The sequence below is a fragment of the Phyllostomus hastatus genome, unplaced genomic scaffold (assembly GCF_019186645.2).
Source record: "Phyllostomus hastatus isolate PE091 unplaced genomic scaffold, TTU_PhHast_1.1 phas_scaffold_755, whole genome shotgun sequence".
NCBI lineage: Eukaryota > Metazoa > Chordata > Mammalia > Chiroptera > Phyllostomidae > Phyllostomus > Phyllostomus hastatus.
This window is the reverse complement of record NW_025334039.1, coordinates 9928888-9941109: the sequence shown is the minus strand read 5'-3', so window position 1 is coordinate 9941109 and position 12222 is coordinate 9928888.

Sequence of the window (12222 nt, the reverse complement as noted above, 5' to 3'; positions counted from 1 at the left end):
GAGATTCTTTTTTTTTTTTTTTTGAGCTGTTGTACTTTTGGGTTTTTGCTAGCAGCTTAGCCTACCGCAACTAATGCCAGCATTATTTTTGAGCCCATTTTGATAGCGATTCACAGAACTGGAAGGATCCAGAGAGGTCGTCTTGCATATAAAAATAATGCTTGGAGAGGAAATAAATCTTTGCTTGGTCACAAAACAAATTAGTGACAGAACTGGAATAACATTCAGTTTTCATGACATAACTTTGCTTCTGTGTAGAATGAGAAACAAACCGATGGAACTGAGCAGTGCCTGAAAGACGTACATGCCGATCAAATGAATCAGTTCGAAAAATGCCTGTGTAAACTTTTTATAACCCTTTTAGAAATGGCAAGTTAGGGAAGTGCCATTTTACCTCACTCTTTACGTTGAGATCCAGGTGGATAACCAGGCCCTTGCAGGAAGGACACAAACTCTGGGGGTTCATTTATCCATACTCCTCAAGCTGGAGGGCCCAAGTGTCCGATAAAGGATAGCGATCCCTTTTGGTTCTGTGTGCGAACTGCCTCAGGGACAAAGGGCCGACCTAGCAGTGGTGCTGCTTTCGTGCTGGCCACAGCTGCTGAGAGCTTCTGTGCCTGAAAACATTGATCTAGCATGACTTCTTGCAACATAACCCAACTGGAAGAGGGAGGCGAGATGATATTTTGAGCATCTGAACCAGAACACACTCACATTCTGCTTTAAAAGGTCTTATGGGACCAAAAAAGCCCAGGGAAACAGAAGTTGCTGTTCTCATTAAAGGAGAGACGTATTTTTATTCATTGTTTTTATTCACATCAGTTAATTTAACATGCCTTCAAGGGGCCTCTTCCAGGGGAGCGGTATTAAAGTAGCAGCTTACTCACTGATTATAAACAAACATTAGTCACGTTGACTTAGAAAAGTTGGTGCATGGATAAAAAGAAAAAGAATTACCTTCTACCTGACAGATGGGATGAGTCCCAAAGGTCTCTTTGAGCTCTGTGACAGTGTGCCTTATAAGAAACTGAGAATGAGATCCGAATCTTTAACCATGGCTTGTAAATCTCTCCTCAATCAGACCCCACCTACTCAAGACCCTGTGACCTTGGCTCCCTGCTGAGAAGTCCACTTGGCCTTTCTGATTCACAACCATAGCCTCGTTCACATGCCACAAGTTCCTGCACGAGCTGCTAATGTGGCTGGTTAATTTCCTTCTCGGGTCTCAACTTCACAGTCGCCGCTCTAGAAATGTCTTTCCTGACCACCCTCCAACACGAGGATCTTGCAAGTCTATTTTTCCTTCCATTTAGTTTATTTCCTTCAAAACACTTAGAGCAATTGCCATTTATTTTATTTATGTGTCTGCTTATGTACTTTTTGTGGGGTATTAATTCCCCTCCCCCACTTGACAGTAATTTAACTGGCTAATGACCCATTTTGATCGCAAAAGGGGCAAAGTTTAATCCAGGCAGAGTTTGAAAACCCCTTGTTGAGGCCAAGCTAGAGCTCAGGTAGGGAGGAACAGAAGCCTGGAGTCTAGGGATGGAGGGTGGGATTAGTGACCTGATGGGGTTTCCTTGGCAGGAAGGGCAGACAGGCGGAGGTAGACTCCCAGTGAAGATCAATCTCGTGTAAGTTGAACAAGCAAACCAAGAAGGTCAAGGACCAGAGAAGAAGCCAATAGAGCAGCAGCTAAGGCAGGGAAAGAAGCAAAGTCTCAGAGAGAGTGAATGAGACTCCCTTTCACGTTCAGCTCTTCGACAGAGCATGTCAGCACTTCCCTGGATAGGCAGCCCAGGTCATTCTCAATATTTCTAAGGACCTGGACAATTGAGTCTTGAAGCCTTGGTCCCCTGGGTCAGTGAGTTCATCTCCCTTGAAGGCAGCCTATTTGTCCTGTCCTTGGGTTAGACAAGTGGAGGGTGACTCTCCTGTCTGGTGTCACCCCTGACTAGTTCTTAACTTTATGCACACATTTCAGCAATAGAACATTTTCCTATCACTTTGGGAGCTCACTTCTCTGAGGGTAGTTTTGCACCTTTGGTCTGGAAGCATGTCGTCTACTGACCCCCAATTCTGATCGTCTTATGCCTCCGTTCATGCATCAAAACCCTCTTCAAGTTCTGCTTCTAATGAAAATTCAATTCACCTTTGCTCTCTTGGAGATGGACCCAAGAATCATCCTGGCTTGTGGACTGCCCTCTGGTGCAAAGGATGCTCTTTAGATTTTGCCTTTCTGCTGTTACAGTAATCGCAGGTGTGCCTCTGGAATGTTATGTTTCATGGAAACATAACTATACCCACAACTCTATTTGTTTTCTTGCAATACAGAAGCCAGGAGAAACTGACAGGGTAATAGAATCAAATCTTTGCAAGAAGTAGGACTTGTAACATGATGAAATCTGACATCTAGCATGTTCTACTTTACGAAGAAAACGTAATGCCAATAATTTACCTGTACTGTGATTATCAGCATAAATTGTGTGATAAAATATTTAGGTGTAATGGAAACTTCAAAAGCATCGAATAGATGATAAATGATATAAAACACAGTGGATTACTTTATCTTTGATTTTAATGTTTGTAAAATAAACAAAACAATGCATTTATATGTGGAAACCTATATTATCATAAACATATTGGCTAAAACAGCATAAATTGTGGTTGAATGTAGTAATGTCTGATGGTATGCTTGAATGTTTCTTTGTGATTAAATGTGAACAATTGCTCCTTTAAGGTAAAGGTCTGTGTATATGTGATTAATCAGATTGAAATGAAAGTGCAGACAGCTCATGCCATGCCTAGTTATCAGAATGATTGATTTCAGTCTGTGCTTCTAGGTGAAAAAATGTCTTTTAATAACCCCAGCAGCCAACCCCCTGATGTCGCTGATAACTCAATGATTTGTGCACATTCTGCACTATCGCGCCCATTTGCAGGTACAGGGTCTGCACAATGATCCGCTGGATTGCAAAATTATAACGTGAAAAAAGTGACATCCAGATTTATGCAAGAGTTATGACTGCAAAGTGCATTTCATCACTGGAAAGTTTAAAATTGTTGCTGTTCTAACTGTCACGGGCATGTTATTTTCTTTGGTTTGTGTGCAGCAAGGCTGTCAAGCTTCCATCACGCAGCCTGGTGTTTTTGTGTACCGTTGCTCTCTGCCAGTCTCTGAACCAAGTTGTTATTAAGTCTTCAACTTTAAGATAGTGCTTTACCAACCAGGTTGAATTACACTCGCTCACAAACACCTTAATGCTGTACGGGGTGTAGAAGGTGCAGCGGGAAACATGAAAGCAGCTCTGCAGTCAGTGACGGGAGATTGCCAGTGGGGGCGGTTGCTTTTCGTCACTGTGGAGGAAGTGATGTCTGACTCCGAAGTCTCAGTCCTGGGTCCGCTCAGAATGAAGGACGGAGGTTAGCAGGAAACTCCCCAGGTAAAATTTAGATGTATTCTGTGTCCTGGAACTGCTGATTTCCAGACCTAGCCACTGTATCACCCAATTGTCAAACACTCTGGCCCTGTACCTTTTAGCCAAGTGAAGTTCTCTCTCATAGCTATCAAATTGTTTGTTTCTGGGGGCATATGAATCCAGAATATCTAGGTAAATTTATTTGCACCAACTGTCTTTCAGATTCATTTTTTTTTCTTGTACTCAAAATTGTTTTGGTGCCTGCTATAACGAAACCTGGAGGAACTGACAGAGTATTAGAGTCCCATCTTGACAGGAAAAGTAGTGAGATTATTTTTTTTTGTGATGAAATATTTTGCCTAACATATGCTACATTTATGGAAGGAAATGCAATGCTAATACTTTATTTGTACTTTGATTATTAGGACATATTGTGGGATAAAATATATGGATATAAGGAAATGCTGCAAATAACAGCTCTAGACCACAATGGATACATTTAGTTTCAGCTAGTATACTTGCAAAATGAATGAAACAATGTACACAGAAACCTCTTATTAGAAAATTCCATACAATTGTGCCTGGCATAATACCTGGCCAGCAACAAGCAGTCTATAAATAGAAGCCATTAGTAGTAGTAGTAGTATTGTAATAATTAGTATTATAAGCAAAAAGGCAATATAGTTACATGTGCATTTGTGTGCTGAATGGCCAGATAACGGAGACCAAAGCAAGACCACAGAGGAAATGAAACTTCCCAGAGAACCCACAGCTGAGGAGGCACTGTGCTACTCTCCCAGCTTGCCTGGCTTGGCTCTTAAGCAGTTTATGTCAATCCCGGCCTAAACCTCTGGGGTGGTGCTATCCAATGTAGTAGCTACTAGCCACATGTGATTATTTAAATTTAAATTAATTAAAATTCCGTAAAAGAGAACATTCAGCTCATCAGTCACATTAGCCACATCCCAAGTGCTCATGGAGAACACGTCCATCACCATGCCATGTACTGTATTAGGTGGCATTGCTCTAAGGTCAACTCTGCAGAGAACCTGGGATTTGGAGCCCAAGATCTGCAAAAAAAAAAAAAAAAACAGGAAAAAAAATCAACTATGCAATCAAGTGAGTACCAGACTTGTTTGTGGAAATTAATGAGTAGGTAATTGAAAATGAGTCATACTGTAGGTGTGACTCTCTCATGGTTGGTAGACATGGGCAGGTAAACAGGGAGGACCACTGGTAACCGTTCAGCATCACCTCTTATCATCCCATGGGTGGGAGACTCTGGAAGCAATGGGTCCTAAGGAGCTTCCATGGAAGGGAAACCAAACCCAAACCCAAACCCAAACCCAAATGGGATTATCCAACAGAAATGTGGTTTGTAACTAAATGAACCTGGGAACCATGTGGGCCATCTTAAAAGCATCCCTTTCAAGAGTCTGAATAGCCAAAGCAATTTTGAGAAAGGAGAACAAAGCTGGAGGCATCATGGTACTTGACATCAAACTATACTACGTGGCTATAGCAATCAAAACAGCAGGGTACTGGCATAGAAACAAACACATTTGGAGTAGAATAGGGAGCCCAGAAATAAACCCACAAGTAATATGGTCAATCAACCTATGACAAAGTAGGCAAGAGGTAAATGAGTAGAATGAGGTAAAGAAAGTGTCTTTAATAAATTGTATTGAGAAAACTGGACATGTGAGAAACAATGAAACTAAATCACATTCTTACACCATATACATGAATTAACTCAAGAGTTCTGGCCAAGATGGAGGCATAGGTAGATATGCTTTGCTTCCTTGAACAACCAAGAGGAGGATAATGACCAATCTAAAAACAAAAAACAACCGGAACTGCCAGAAAAACCAAACCATATGGAAGTCTGACAACCAAGGAGTTAAAGAAGAAACATTCATTCAGACTGGTAGGAGGGGGCAGAGCCAAGCAGCTGGGGTGGTGAGGATGAAGAACAAGGTGGCGACTGGAAGACTGGGGGTGGGTGAGGTGGTGGTTGATGGACCAAGCAGTCCCATGTTTGTGTGTAGATGAGCCAGGAGGAACAACTGGAGAGCGAGACAGACTGCACAATCCATATGGGAAACTAAAGCCTCAAAAACTCTGGCTGTAAAAACCTGTGGGAATTGTGGTAGCAGAATAAACACCCAGCCTCACAGGAGAGATCATCGGAGAGACTAGAATGTACACAAGCCCACCCACCCAGGAATCAGCACCTGAAAAGGCATAATCCACTTGTGGGAAATGAGGGAAGTGACAGAAAGTGGGACAAAAGTGAAACAATCTAGCAAGTGGCATTGTTCCCTCTCAGACCCCTCCCCCACATACAGTACCACAACCCAGCTAAGTATGTTGCCCCACCCTGGTGAGTACCTAAGCCTTTACCCCTTACAATGTATCAAGTGCACTTAGACGAAGAAATGTGGCCCAAATGAAAGATCTGGAGATCAAAACTCCAGAAAAATAACCAAGCAACAAGGAAATAGCCAACCTATCAGATGCAGAGCTCAAAACACTGGTAATCAGGATGCTCACAGAAACGACTGAGTATGGTCGCAAAATAAAGGAACAAATGAAGGCTATACAAAGTGAAATAAAGAAAAATATACAGGGAACCAACAGTGAAAGGATGGAAACTGGGGCTCAAATCAATGATTTGGAACAGAAGGAAGAAATATACATTCAACCAGAACTGAATGAAGAAACAAGAATTTAAAAAAATGAGGAGAGGCTGAGGAACCTCTGGGGAAATTTTAAACATTCCAACCCTGTCCTGTGTCCATTTTGGAAACATTCAAATCATATGGGTGTCAGAAGGAGAAGAGGAAGAGCAAGAAATTCAAAACTTATTTGAACAAATAATGAGGGAAAACTTCTCCAATCTGGTGAAGGAAATAGTCATACAAGTCCAGGATGTTCAGAGGGTCCCAGAGAAGTTGGATCCAAGAAGAAACACACCAAGACACATCATAATTAAATTACCTAAGATTAAAGAGAAGGAGAGGATCTTGAAAGCAGAACAAGAAAAGGAGACAGTTACCTACAAAGGAGTTCCCAAAACACTATCAGTTGATTTCTCAAAAGAAACTTTACAGGCTACAAGGGCCTGGAAAGAAATATTCAAAGACATGAAAGGTAAGGACCTATATCCAAGATTACTCTATCCAGCAAAGCTCTTATTTAGAATGGAAGGGCAGGTAAAGTGCTTCCCAGATAAGGTCGAGTTAAATGAGTTCATCATCATGAAATCCTTATTATATGAAATGTTAAAGGGACTTATCTAAGAAAAAGAAGATGATCAAAACTATAAACAGTAAAATGATAACAAACTCACAATTATCAACAACGGAACCTAAAAAACAAAAATAAAAACTAAGCAAACAACTAAAACAGGGACAGAATCATAGAAATGAAGATCACATGGAAGATTATCAGTGGGAATAGGGTAGGGGGAGAATAAGGGAAACAGGTACAGGGAATAGGAAGCCTAATTGGTAGGCACAAAATGGACAGGGGAAAGTGAAGGACAGTGTAGGAAATGGAGAAGTCAAAGAACTTAATATGTATGTATGACCCATGGACATGAACTAAAGGGGGGTAATGCTGGAGGGAAGGGGGTGTGCAGGGCAGAAGGTGATAAAGGGGAGAAAAATGGGACAACTCTATTAGCATAATCAATAAAATGTACTTAAAAAAAGAATAAACTCAAAGTGGATTTAAGACCTAAATGTAATACCTGAAACAACAAAACCTCTATAAGAAAACAGAGGCAGTAAACTCTCTGACATTGCTCTTAGTAATATATATATATATTTGGATATGTCTCCTTGGGCAAGAGAAACAAAAGAAAAAATAAGTAATTTGGGCTACATCAAATTAAAGAGGTTTTGCATAGCAAAGGAAACCATCAATAAAATGAAAAGACAACCCAGTAAATGGAAGAATATATTTGGCAATGATACATCTGATAAGGGGTTAATATCCAGAATATATAAGGAACTCATATGACATAAACCAGTAAGACAAACAATCTCATTTAAAAATGGGTAGAGGGCATAAATAGAAATTTCTTCAAAGAGTACGTATAGATGGCCAATAGACATATGAAAAGATGGTCACTGTCACCAATTATCAGAGAAATGCAAATAAAAACTGCAATGAGGTATCACCTCACACCTGTCAAAATGGCTATTGTCAATTAATCAACAAGCAAGTGTTGACAAGGATATGGAGAAAAGGGAACCCTAGTACCCTAGTACACTATTGGTGGGATTGCAAATTGGGACAGTCACCATGGAAAACAGTTTGGAGGGTCCTCAAAAAATTAAAAATAGAACTACCAGTAACCCAGCAGTCCCACTTCTGTGATTAATTTGATGAGCTATGTGCTTGCCTATGTTTATTGCAGCATTATTTACAATAGCCAACATATGGAAGCAACCTAAGTGTTCACTGATAGACAATTGTATAACAAAGATTTAGTACATATATGCAATGGAATATTACTTGGCTATACAAAAGAATGATATCTTACCATTTGCAACAACACGGGTGGACCTAGAGGGTATTATGCTGAGTGAAATATGTCAGACAGAGAAAGACAAATACCATATGACTTCACTTATATGTGAAATCTAAAACAAAATAATAATAACAAAACAGCAACAAACTCATAGATACAGAGAATAAACTGATGGTTGCCAGGTGGAGAGGAATGTTGGGTGGCTGGGTGGAAAAGGTGAAAGGGGTTGAGAAGTACAAATTACCAGTTATAAAAACAGTCACAGCGATGCAAAGTGCAGCAAAAAGGAACATAGTCAATAATACTGTAATAACTATATGTGGTGTCACAGGGCTAATGGGGGGATCGCCTTGTAGGTTACATAAATGCCTAACCAATATGCTGTACCCTTGAAACCAATAAAATATTAAATGTCAACTGATCTGAAAAACAAAAAAGTAAAATAAAAGTGGTCTTTTCAAATGCAATGTGATTTGGTGGGTCTTTGTGTACATCTGAATTTAATCATGCTTAGAAGGTGAGCAAACTCAGTCCTGGTTACTCATTTTTATCTAAGTTTCCAGGAATCCATCCCATCATTGTGAATTGTGCTACATTTACTAATGACACTCACTTAATTAACCCCAAGGGAGGCAGGAGCTGATGTCTGGTTTAGTCCTGACAATTATTAGAAATGTAACTGATAGCATTGCCTTTAGAATAAGTGACTAGAATGAAATTCCTGTGATAGTGCTGATGTTTTCTTCATACTTCTCAAACAGTTTAAGTCACTGCACTTAGGAAAAGTTGTAGCACCCTGCCTTGAAAGAGTCCTCCACTGGAACCCCCTCGTGAATATGAATATGGTAAATTTGGCTGAACTTCAGTCAACTGAAAACTGAAATTGGAGAATGTAGAGGATTGCATGGTATTTTCAGCATATTAAATATTGAGTGAAGGTTATAAATACTATCGATTGTTTTTAAATTAGAAAAGTATCTTCTGTGTTCAATATCAATTTTGGCTCACTTTTTTTAGAAATCAAGAAATAAATTAGAATCATAATGCTGGCAGAGAGCCCAACTGACAATCTTGTCTTTCCTCTTAGATCTAAGCCAGGCTGGGTAAAAGTGATGCTCAGAAGCTTGCAGGAAGCTGGGAAGTGGGACAGTAGGAAGAGCACTGGTCCAGGGACCCGTACAAACAACCCCTAGTCTAGTCCCAGCTTTGCCTCAATTCCCCCCCAAACCTCACAACATCCCTGGGTCCCAGTCTTCTTATTGGTAAAATAAGGGAAATGGATAAAATAGTTTCTGTAGCACTTGCTAACTATATTGGTTTTCTATTGCTAGATGACAATTTACTGCAAATTTAGTGGCTTGAAACAGTGGCCATTTAGGGCAAAGGACTTGAATGGATATTTATTCAAAGAAGGCATCCAAATGGCCAACGGGTATATGAAAAATGTTCACTATCACTAATGATCAGGAAAATGCAAATCAAAACCACGGTGAGATATCACCTCAAACCTATTAAGATGGCTTCTATCAAAAAGATGAGGTAACGTGTTGGCAAGGATGTGGGAAAAAGAAATCCTGGTGCACTGTTAGTGGGAATGTAAATTGGTACACCCACTGTAGGAACACTATGGCAGTTCCTCCAAAAATTAAAAATGGAACTACCATATAATCCATTAATCCCACTCCTGAGTGTATATCTGAAGGAAGTAAAATCAGTATCTTGAGTATCTGCACACCCACGTCCACTGCAGCATTAATCACAATAGCCAATACATGGGAAAAACCTGAGGGTCTCTCAGTGAATGAATGAATAAAGAATATTATACACACACTCAACAAAATAAGAGGGATGGATCAATCTTGCTTTCACCCCTTAGTAGCAACCTTTGTTTAGGGCATTCATAGAGAGCCATTTTCAATGAAGTTGACCTTTCTTCAGTCCAGACCCATTGTGGTGATTTCAAGTGACTTAGGTATGGTTATGCCTATTATTTTCATAGTGATTTTTTATTGTAAAAATAAATAAAATAGAATCTGGAAGTATGGATGACCCATAGAAAAGAATGAACATCACCACAATTGCATCATTCAAGGGTAACCACAATTTACATGGGATTGTATGTCTTTCTAGATGTTGTCCTATGACATGTGCATAAATTACTTTTAAAAGGATATTGTACAACACTTAACAGTTTATGGCAAAAATTTTCATGCCACTAAAGATATTTCTAGGATATCATTTTTTATTGAATTTATTGGGTTGACATTAGTTAGTAAAATGATACAGGTTTCAGGTGTACAATTCTGCAATATATCATCTGTATATTGTACTGTGTGTTCACCACCCCAAGTCAAGTTTCATTCCATCAAGATTTATCCGCCCCCTTACCCTCTCCTAACTTCCCCCAACCCCCTTCCCTCCGCTAATCACCAAATGGCTGCCACCTGATGTTTCATCGTGTGACTATACCAGTATTTATTCAATCATTTCTGCTAAACATTTAGGTTGTTTCTATTTCTCACTTTTTATGAATTATGCTTCAGTGACTATCCAAGCAGCTAGACTTTGAGCATCTCTTAAATGCATAGGATAAGTTTCTAGAGGTAAAATTGTTTGGATGGAGCATAGATACATATTGAAATTTTTTGAAAGGTGCTGGCAATGCCTTCTAATTGAAAATGCCCATTAATTAATATGGCATCATGATAAACACACTGAGTTTGTGGTAAACAGGTGGGCTGGAGGCCCCCTTTCATTGCTTGCTAGTAAGTGAGATGATAAAATCAATATCCCTGACTCTCAATGTCCTCATCTGAAATTTGGAAATAATAATATCCACTCTACCTACCTCTTATGAAAGGTTATTATGCAGGTGAAGAAAGATAGGTTATGGGGCAAGAACTTTGAAAATCATAAAATTATGAATAAATATAAGGCATTTACTTTATCCCTTCTGCCCAGACAAGGATATTGATCTTCAGGAGAACCATCCATATTTTCATCCCCATTAAATGACACCTCTTCTGAGAACATGTGATTGTACTGACATCCCCCAAGTGTACACTGTGAATTTGATGGCATTCTACTGAGTACGTTGCTGGCTCTAGTCCTGATCCAAAGTGTGCTTCCATATGTGTTTGCCTGTGCCTTTTCTTGCACGATTATGTCTATGACTTGGGAAATCTATTCTCTCTGGTTACTGTATTTATTTAGTTTTGTCCCCTTGCTTTTTCAAGCTGGCTATTCACTCACTCCCCCTGCTTCTCTATGAGGTTGCCTCTACTGGTACACATAGGCTGCATTTAGCACTCATATGGTACTTTTCATCTTGAAAGCATTTTACAGACATTAGCTAATTAATTTTCACATCACAGCATGATAGGTAGGTAGGGAGCTAATCTAAGCATTTGAGCTATGGCAATGGAAGGTGTGTTACAAGCACAATAAATTATTTTTATTATTCTTTGGAGGAGGAAGGGATGCTTATACGATTTGTCCCAAACCACAGAAGGCTTTTACATTATACTTGAAATTCAAGCCTTGTCTGATAAACTGAGTTGTACCACAGGCCTTCTTTCCAGTTCTGGTCCAGCTTGCTCCCCAAAACAGTATTATGGGAGTGAACCGGCCAGCTGGCTTTTTCATCCACGCTGCAGAGGAAGCAGCATTACTGCCATTTGAGTCACTTTCTTCCCTTCTTTCCTTTTTGAAGGATGGTGCCTATTGAAATGAACCTGATGAGGAATTCGAAAATATTTCAGAGGAACCTCCAGGTTAGGAGAGAGAGAACAGGCACCAGCTGGAGGCCACACCCAGTATAGGGCAAGCGTGGGTTATAAATGGACTTAGAGTTGCATTGTAAGTTGCTTTTGAAATCTAAGTCTTTCTGACTGGCAAAATGATGATGTCCCTCTTGCTCTGGAAAGTAGTGAGGGTTAACATCCCTGGCTTGGCTCTTATGAGCTGTTCCATTAGGGACCTTAGAGTGGAGAGGGAGAATTCTGCAGTTTGTCAGCATTTTCCCCTTTAGCCCCTGGGCCTCCCCAGATCTGATAAGGATGTCCCAACTGCCCAGGATTCTCCAGAATTCCCCCAAAAGTTGATGGACTGTGAGCCCACAGGCTTTCTCTCTTTAAGGGTCATATTTGAAGATAATGAAAGGATCCAATCCTTTTAGGAGAAGATCTAATTCAGTTTCCTGTGTTCTGAAATGTGGTCAAGACTTAAGTGGTACTTGAGATGATAAAATCTTTAGACTTTGGA